Source organism: Palaemon carinicauda, chromosome 43, assembly GCF_036898095.1.
Source record: "Palaemon carinicauda isolate YSFRI2023 chromosome 43, ASM3689809v2, whole genome shotgun sequence".
Classification (NCBI taxonomy): domain Eukaryota; kingdom Metazoa; phylum Arthropoda; class Malacostraca; order Decapoda; family Palaemonidae; genus Palaemon; species Palaemon carinicauda.
The window spans coordinates 26110154-26120153 of NC_090767.1; the positions used below are offsets into that span (position 1 = coordinate 26110154).

At 35.3% G+C, this 10000-nt stretch overlaps 2 long non-coding RNA genes across 2 annotated transcripts in view; both read right to left on the minus strand.

The window, feature by feature from the left end:
- The window catches only part of LOC137633936 (uncharacterized), a 33946-nt gene extending 30139 nt beyond the window's left edge, over positions 1-3807 (minus strand). Inside the window, exon 1 of the long non-coding RNA XR_011042362.1 lies at positions 3681-3807. This is a non-coding gene — a long non-coding RNA (uncharacterized lncRNA). The remainder of the gene's footprint in view (positions 1-3680) is intronic.
- The window catches only part of LOC137633405 (uncharacterized), a 360609-nt gene that overhangs the window by 261972 nt on the left and 88637 nt on the right, over positions 1-10000 (minus strand). The gene's annotated exons all lie outside the window — the stretch shown is intronic.

Sequence of the window (10000 nt, forward strand, 5' to 3'; positions counted from 1 at the left end):
ACATATTTCATCACTGTTATTGTGTCGATCTCAACCAAATTCTGCGAGTAGAAAAAAGTAGGTCTGAAGCCTCCTGACATTCTTTTAGACCAAATGCAAAAATCCAATCCCATCTAAGAGTGTTATTTGTAGATCAAGAGTTGAACAACATCCTGCTGATGAACCTTAATTAAAGAGTGATCTATTAAGAAATGTGCAAAAGGTTAAACTTAGCTTCGCTTACAAACCATATTATCGACTTTGATTCTTACCAACTTTAATTGTTCACATCTTTTACAGTTAATTGTTGAAATTAAAAAGGGAAGGGGGTTTGAAAAGGGAAGGGGGTTTGAAAAGGGAAGGGGGTTTGAAAAGGGAAGGAGGTTTGAAAAGGGAAGGGGGTTTGAAAAGGGAAAGGGGTTTGTTAAGGGAAAGGGGTGTTAAAAGGGAAGGGAGTATTTAAAGGGGAAGGGGGGTGTTTTAAAGGGGAAAGGGCTGTTTTAAAGGGGAAGGGAGGTTTTAAAGGGGAAGGGGGTATTTTAAAGGGGAAGGGGGTGTTTTAAAGGGGAAGGGGGTATTTTAAAGGGGAAGGGGGTGTTTTAAAGGTGAAGGGGTGTTTTAAAGGTGAAGGGGTGTTTTAAAGGGAAGGGGGTATTTTAAAGGGGAAGGGGTGTTTTGAAGGGGTAGGGGGTATTTTAAAGGGGAAGGGGGTGGTTAAAAGGGGAAGGGGGGTATTTTAAAGGGGATGGAGTGTTTAAAGGGGAAGGGGGTATTTTAAAGGGAAGGGTGTGTTTTAAAGGGGAAGGGGTGTTTTAAAGAGGAAGGGGGTGTTTTAAAGGGGAAGGGGTATTTTAAAGGGGAAGGGGTGTTTTAAAGGGGAAGGGGGTGTTTTAAAGGGGAAGGGGGTGTTTAAAAGGGGAAGGGGTGTTTTAAAGAGGAAGGGGGTGTTTTAAAAGGGGAAGGGGTATTTTAAAGGGGAAGGGGTGTTTTAAAGGGGAAGGGGGTGTTTTAAAGGGGAAGGGGGTGTTTTAAAGGGGAGGGGGTATTTTAAAGGGGATGGAGTGTTTAAAGGGGAAGGGTGTGTTTTAAAGGGGAAGGGGGTATTTTAAAGAGGAAGGGGGTGTTTTAAAGAGGAAGGGGGTATTTTAAAGGGGAAGGGGGTATTTTAAAGGGGAAGGGGTATTTTAAAGGGGAAGGGGTGTTTTAAAGGGGAAGGGGGTATTTTAAAGGGGAAGGGGGTGTTTTAAAGGGGAAGGGGGTATTTTAAAGGGGAAGGGGGTGTTTTAAAGGGGAAGGGGGTGTTTTAAAGGGGAGGGGGTATTTAAAGGGAAAGGGGGTTTTAAAGAGGAAGGGGGGTTCTAGAGGGGAAGGGGCTTTAAAAGAGAAGAGATTTCAAAAGGAAGGGGTTTTAAAAGGGAAGGTGGTTTTATAAGAGGAAGGGTGTGAAATAAGTCAGGAAATGTTGTAAGTTGTAAAAGAAAAATTTTCACACGACACTCTTCAACTTTTGATCATCATATACCAATTTGACGTTCCAAGAATCTATTAAAGCACTGCGTGTGTGAATAGTAACGCCTTTTTAATAAAATATTTACCAACTACAGTTGATGAAGAATAAAGTTGATAAGGAGAGAGAGAGAGAGAGAGAGAGAGAGAGAGACTGCCTTTGATTAAGGTCAATGAGAACTTTGTTGTACCTCAACTAAACGCTTCTTCATATGTCTTCACTCTGATGAACCTCTCTCTCTCTCTCTCTCTCTCTCTCTCCTCTCTCTCTCTCTCTCTCTCTCTGAAATAACTATCATCAGAGATCAGGCTTGTATAGGAAACCTAAACTTCCACAACTATTTACAAACACACTCACATACAACTGACCAGACTTATACAGGGATTGAAACATGGTTTGACAATTAACATTGCATCTAAAAGTTCATACGTCAGTGTGCGTGTGTCTGTCTGTGTTGCACTTAAGAAATGCAACATTATTCCGGAGGATCTTGAGGCTAAGCGGGAGTAACAAGACTTTAAGCAGGCGAAAGAATCCTAGCAAAGAAGCAACGCTTCAGGGAACAAAGACCAAATCATCCTATGGGAAAAGGCCAAGTCTGTGGTTCTATGATTAATCTGAACTCTCACACACAATATGGCATCTGTGACAGCAACACTAATTTAATCATCATCACCAGAGTTTTCATCTAAAGAAGCAGTAGTCTCATCAACTCGATGGACAGCCATGTGTGTGTGTACATGTGTGATCACTGCACAAACTTTCCCCATGGGGACATCAGACTACTTTTCCTATTTATAAAACGAGTCCAAAATCACTTATGCAATTTAGGGAAAAAAAAAGTTCAGGCAATGAACATGATACAAATACTAATGTGATTAATGAGGTACGTATATATATACATACATGCATACATACATACATACATACATACATACACACACACACACACACTATATATATATATATATATATATATATATATATATATATATATATATAATATATATATATATATATATATATATATATATATATATATATATATATATATATATATATATATTAAAGACTTATATCAACTTGTTTAACAAAATTAATTCTCTAAAATTTCAAGTTCATTTGTATTATTAGTTCAATTTCCTTCCTTGATTTATATATTTCTCCTATTATATACACGTACATTTTAATTACACTTTTGTGTGTATCAAAATATAAGGATTTAGTACTTCAATTAACCTAAAATAATAATGTTGATATTGTATTATCTAAAGAGTAAAAGTATATTACAAGGAATAAAACTTCCATCAATCAAACTAAGGAAACTTGAAACCGTGTTTAGTTCACGAAGAGACCACGAAAATATAGTCGAGAGAGAGAGAGAGAGAGAGAGAGAGAGAGAGAGAGAGAGAGAGAGAGAGAGAGAGAGAGATTGTAATCAGGAATATGATTGTGGGTGTGGGAAAGGGGGCTGGTAGTGTGGTGATGCTCATGTGTCAAAAGAATTGATCGTGTGTAACTCTATATATGTTAAAAAAGAAAAAAACTAAGGGGGGGGGGACACTCGGTAGAGCGCAGACCTCCGCTTTGGTAGCTTATTTCTCAACTTTGACCTTTCACCTATACATGTATTAGTTGGTTTACTCAAATATGAACCAAGTTTGAAGTCTCTGTGACAACGATGTCCAAACTTATGGCTGATTACGTGAATTGGACATTTTGCTTGACCTTCCAAAATTTAATCATTTCCAGCTTTTAACATAACAGTTAATCCCTGCAAATTTCATTACTCTACGATTAAAATTGTGCCCAGGAAGGTGTTCTCACACACACACAAAAACAAACAACCACAAACAGAGGGGTTAAACATAACCTCCTTCCAATTTCGTTGGCGGAGGTAATAAAAAAAACCGTAACACGAAATTCAATTAGATAATTAGCTAACAAAAAATATATATAAAAAAAATAACTCCATTCCCACACCCACATGTAATAGAGAGACTATCATTTTCCACCAAAAATTTCCCACGGAAAAATATTGAATTAAATAATGCGATTACATGAACATTAAATTGTCTAAATCCTTGTATCCACGCATTGGATATCCCTAAGTATACAACAAGTCTTTTGATAGTAAAAGATACCATCTAAATATAAATGATTATATAAAAAATTTATTTTTCAAAATACTTACTGTCTATATTTTGAAGAGTCTCTTCCTAATGCCAGCTGATACTACGTGGCTCCAGGACCGATCAGACAGCGCCCAGCACCCTTCATGGTCCTTCCATTATTTAGGCTGGTTATGTCGAGCAATGTCTGAAAGAATAAATCAAGATGTTAAAAGGACCAAGAACGGATTTTTTAATACTTAAATTATCAGTATAACAACGAAATGTTATAAAAAAAAATAACATATCACCGTGTGTGTTGAGGAAAATAGCTTCACAAAGAAAAATTTATCCTAACTAGCCCCTTTCCTCCATGAAGGTATGACTATGAAGCCCCCCCCCCTCCTCCTCCTCCTCCTCTCTCTCTCTCTCTCTCTCTCTCTCTCAGGTAAAATTCAGCCAAACAGTTCTAGCAATTTTTAAAATATAGTTATCAAATCGATCTCTCCACTATTGTTAAATGCTTCGAGGTGTCCTAGTACACTTGGTGAAAGACGAAATATGGTAACATTTCCAAAATTCTGACTAAAATAGATTTCTTGGAATCTAGCTCTTGTATCCAGCTAGCATTTATAGCAAGTCCATTGCATCTCTCTCTCTCTCTCTCTCTCTCTCTCTCTCTCTCTCTCTCTCTCTCTCTCTCTCTCTCGTTTTAAATACTTGTTCGCTAAATGTTTAAGGCTGTTGCACAACCCACTCTCAGTGACCATAAATCAATCTAATTGTAACATGTAAGGCGGAGAGAGAGAGAGAGAGAGAGAGAGAGAGAGAGAGAGAGAGAGAGAGATTTTCAAAGCAATGACACGAAACGCTAATTTACCACAACCCATATCAGTGAAAACACTGGCCTACTGTAAACGACCTTGTATGTACTTATATAAACGAATTTGGCCAAAACCCATAACAACACTGGGGGGGGGGGGTGGAGGGGGGTCTGGGAGCAATAAAACTCTTAAATGCACATCAAAACTTGCAACCACTCTTTGCAGTCTGGTGCAAAGAGGTACAACTCCTTTAATGCCACGGGAAACTTTTCAACATCTTTAGGAACAATTAAAAATCTAAAGTTTTTTTGTTTAGATGTCAGACGAATATCTCGGTTTAGTGAAAACTTTGTGAGATTTTTTAAAATATATTAATTTCATCATTTTTATTAAATATTCATTATCATAGATTTCTTCATTAGTAAAATGTTCGTTGTCTGCCTTACTGTCTATCGAAGTCATAACACGAAAAATATTTCGCATTGAGAGAGAGAGAGAGAGAGAGAGAGAGAGAGAGAGAGAGAGAGATTAGTTTACTCATACACTAATTGATTTATACTGGCTGCCTTTAAAGCAATTGAGTTTAAAATATGTACATTAGCCCATCTAGTTATCAGAACCGGCCGTCCAAAATATCTAAGAGAATTGCTACATATTGTGCAGCCAGCAACTCGTGCTGACTCGAGAATAGTTACAGATGGTTTCAAAATATGGGAACCTCTATATATATATATATATATATATATATATATATATATATATATATATATATTATATATATATATATATATATATATCGAAAAGATCTTTTATACCATACAGAAAGTAAAATTGGCGATAAAAAATTTATGAAATATCTAAAATTTTAGATTTTTTCCCTACGAAATTCACTTTTGAGTAAGAGAGAGAGAGAGAGAGAGAGAGAGAGAGAGAGAGAGAGAGAGAGAGAGAGAGAGAGAGAGAGAGAGAGAGAGAGAGAGATTTCAATTATTGTTGGTTTGTTATATCAAAGGGGCAGAAAAATTACGAGAAGATGCATGAAAACAATCAACATTTGTACTTGGATTCTCTAATGGCCTAACTACCTCATCTGGGAAGAGGTCTTTACCCCAGATGTTGAAATTGTTACCAATATCATATAAGAGATTCTTTTTACCTAGGCATCAAAATTTACAGAAGAATTTAAAAATAACCTGCCATTTAAGATAAGTTCTGAGAGACTATAATTAAAACAAAATATATAAATACCTAATTTCTAGATAAGGTTTTTATGAATGGGACAATAAGGTCATAAATACAGCTCCGTATAAAAAAAAATGATTATAAATTGTTATGAAGAATTTACGAGCTTACGAATTCAAAATTTGAAACCTTAATTCTATACAGTATTATTATCATCATTTTTATTTCTGAGCAGGATGATATAACCCCAGGGGCCCTAAAAGGGAAAATAGCCAAGTGAGGAAAAGAAACTAAGAAAAATTAAACATTTTATGAACAGTAACAACATTAAAATAAATATTTTAGAATGTTTTCGTTAGAAACCAATTTGCTTCATTTGTTATCCTTTCTCATTGTAACTCTTCCTCGGGCTAAACGACGACTGCAGAGTAAATGGATTAACAAAAAAATTAATCATTACGAGATTCTTACACAATAGTTAATCCCTGCGTGTTTCATTACTCTACGATTAAAATTGTGGCCAGGAAGCTGAAGCTGTTCACAAACAAACGCACAAACAGGGGTAAAACATAACAATAAGGTGTCATTCTTTAGCCCATTTCCATCTAGCGATTTTCAAAATCAAGACAATTTAATGGACGTAAATCTGAAGTTTCATTGACTTTAATTAAAGAAAAAAAACAGGATTTTTAAATTACATTTTTCAAGTGTTAAATAAGTATATACTCGTAATTACTCTAAGTCGAATCTTCCTGTTGGTCACTAACTCGATTTTAACCAACAATATTTTAACGAATACAAGAATTCAGTTGACCTCAAGTTTAGTGTTTCCTTTGACAAATAATCTTATAAAATTAGGTAAAGTTAACACACTCTCCCCAGGTAAGATACACAAATCTTACACCCGAATCCTAGGGGGGATTTGCCATAAAATCCTGGGAGATTTACCACAAAACCCTGGGCGATTTACCACAAAACCCTGGGCGATTTACCACAAAACCCTGGGCGATTTACCACAAAACCCTGGGCGATATACCTCAAAACCCTAGGCGATTTACCTCAAAACCCTTGGCGATTTACCACAAAACCCTGGGCGATTTACCACAAAACCCTGGGCGATATACCTCAAAACCCTAGGCGATTTACCTCAAAACCCTTGGCGATTTACCACAAAACCCTGGGCGATTTACCACAAAACCCTGGGCGATTTACCACAAAACCCTGGGCGATTTATCAGAAAATCCTAGAGGATTTATCACCGAATCTTGTGGGGGGATTTTCGCCAAAATATTAAGGGGATATTAATCAAATTTCTAAAGGGAGATTTACCCAAAATTCCTTAGATATTTGTCGCGAAATCTGGAGGAGTTAAACACGGATTCTGGGGGATTTAAACTATTATTCGGAGATTTAACCATATGCCCTGGGGGATTTAACAACGAATCCTAGGTCTAACCCGAAATACTACGGGGATTTAACCAGGAATTCTGGGGATTTAAGCCACGAATCCTTAGGAGATTTAACCATGAAACATAAGGGGGATTTAACCACAAGACATAAGGAGGATTTAACAACGAAACATAAGGGGGATTTAACCACGAATTCTGGGGATTTAAGTCACGAATCCTAAGGAGATTTAACCACGAAACATAAGGGGGATTTACCCACGAAACATAAGGGGGATTTAACCACAAATTCTGGGGATTTAAGCCACAAATCCTAAGGAGATTTAACCACAAAACATAAGGGGATTTAACCACAAATTCTGGGGGATTTAACCCGACTTCTGGTGTAAAACTATTTACAGTATAATAATAACATTGCATTCTTCTTCAGCACCACGAAATTTAACATGATACTGCTATATGCAAACCTATTGTTTTCTTCTATTACTTTTTCATAATTTGAAACAATTCGCCACACGGGAAACGAGTTAATTATAAAAAAAATAGAGAATTATAAAATAACTAGGTTATTATAAAAAAAAACTACAGAATTATAAAAAAACTGCAGAATTATAAAAAAAACTACAGAATTATATAAAAAACCTACAGAATTATAAATAAAAAAAACCTAGCCTGATTTCCTCACTAAACGACCTGGAACTGACATCGTCAACATAGTCAACCAAACAGAAGTTTGTGATGCCAGCGCATATTTGATTTATATTCAAAATATATACTAAATTAGAAATTGAGTTATTACTCAAAGTGTCCATAGAATATACAATTCACAAATAATGACACTTTTGAGTCATTCACTAAAAGAGGAAAACAACTTAAATATTGTTTTGTAAACAATTAAAATATTTTTTCCAAATGAAGACAAGACATTTTGGGAGAACAAATCGAGATTGTAAAAAACAAAAATGCATCTAAAAACATTTTTAAAGTTATTTCTCAAAAGGAAAATAATGTTTTTACGAACGATATAAAAATACTATGAATTGGTAATAGAGAGATTTCGAGATTTTCCAATAATTGGTATCAAGCCAAAAATAGACTTAAATGTTCAAAACTGCTTCTGAATTAATAATATCGAATAACAATTACACCTAAAATTAATAACAAGTAATGAACTACATTTAATATTGAATCAATATATTAAAACTTGATTGATTAATGACAGTAATATAAGACTGTTTAATAATGACTTAATTATATCAATAGATTAAGCACATACAAAGGAATGCCATCCGTATTACAATTACATATAACTTGATTACATCAGGAATTATTATTTTTATTACGTTAATAAGTAACTTGATTATATGATAAATAAAAAAATACATCAGTAATAAATTAAATACACAAGAAATGGACATGTGGTCGCTGTATTTATAAAATAACTAAGTCCAATTAATTATTATAATTAGCATTAATCAGCACAGAGCGTAAAATGAATTAAAAAAGGCAAAACCAAAGTAATGAATAACTTCAACTCTGACCAACATTAATCGTGGATAAAAAAGTCTGAATTTCGTGGTCCACTTGGTCCAACCATCAACTCTCTCACCTGTCAGTCACACCTTAATGACAGGTAGTTACTCAATCCCTCGACTACCGGTAATATATATGAAGCTAATTAAATGTACATTATCGTGTTTATGACCTCATAAAATAGGTTACGATGTTTCAAGGACTTTACACAGACATATAATCGAAGCAATCCTTTCTGAGTGGGGATACCTTAACGAAGTGAAAGGGTTTGCGTGTCGCCATGAGCAGTAAAGCTGTACTAGTCAGGGACACATATACTAGGTTGGTTTGCTATGAACGAGCAGACAAAAATCTCCTACTATCACCTATCAGCACTGACCAGCATGATGATGAAAACTTGCCAAACCCCAGACAAGAATAAAGGCATGTCTGAGGCCTTTGTCCTGCACTGGACTAGTTAAGGCTACATTATATATATATATATATATATATATATATATATATATATATATATATATATATATATATATATATATATATATATATATATATAAAAGTAAATGCAATTGTTTCTAATATAAATATATATATACATATATATAATACAGCCATTTCTAGTCCACGGCCGGACAAAGGCTTCAGCATGTTTTTAATTATGTCTAAGGTTTGGCCAATTTTCATCATATTTTTTGCATTCTAACAAAAACAACGTCTCCTTAATAAACACAAAATGGCTATTTTTTTCTATAAATTTGATAACAGCGATGTATAACCCTGGATAGGTACGGTGGGTCGTTTGCGACCCCGAGCGTCAAAAAAAAAACAGGTTTTTCTCACGTGACTCACCCCTGTGACTGAATTTGTGGGTGATCGACCTGCAGGAGGTGTCTCCCCTACACGCTCTAGTAGTGTCCAGATGTGCATTGCTGTAGCTGTACTCCTTCCCCGATTTCTGAGACGCATCGGGGTCGTTCGCGTCCGAGTTTACCCTTCTGAGGTAGTTTGCATAATTATCAAAGTTATTACGTATTATGAAATTGTCGTAGAATGGTGCAACTTGTATAGGTTATCAGTTGTGGAAAGTCTTGGTGGATTGTTTGGCTACCATGTGCATGTTTTTTTTTTTAGTTAAAATGTCGTTCATCACCACGAGGACCATTTTACCGCGAGTGCCCCTTTTTCATTTTTTTTCATTTTTTTGCCAAGTCATTTTTCCGTAAGATATTGCCAAATAGTGTCGTAAAACTTTTGCTTGTTTAGTGTTGGAAAGTGTGTCTATATGATCTGGCTACCCATGCATGACTTTGTTTTTGTCAGATACGACGTAGTTATTGGTATATTGGGTATTTAACTGCGGTTACCAATTTCTGTTTTTTTTTCAATATTTGTAAAAATTACTACGTAGTAAGGAATTGCCGTATATTATTCATTTTTTTTTCATGTTTATGTGTTAGAAAG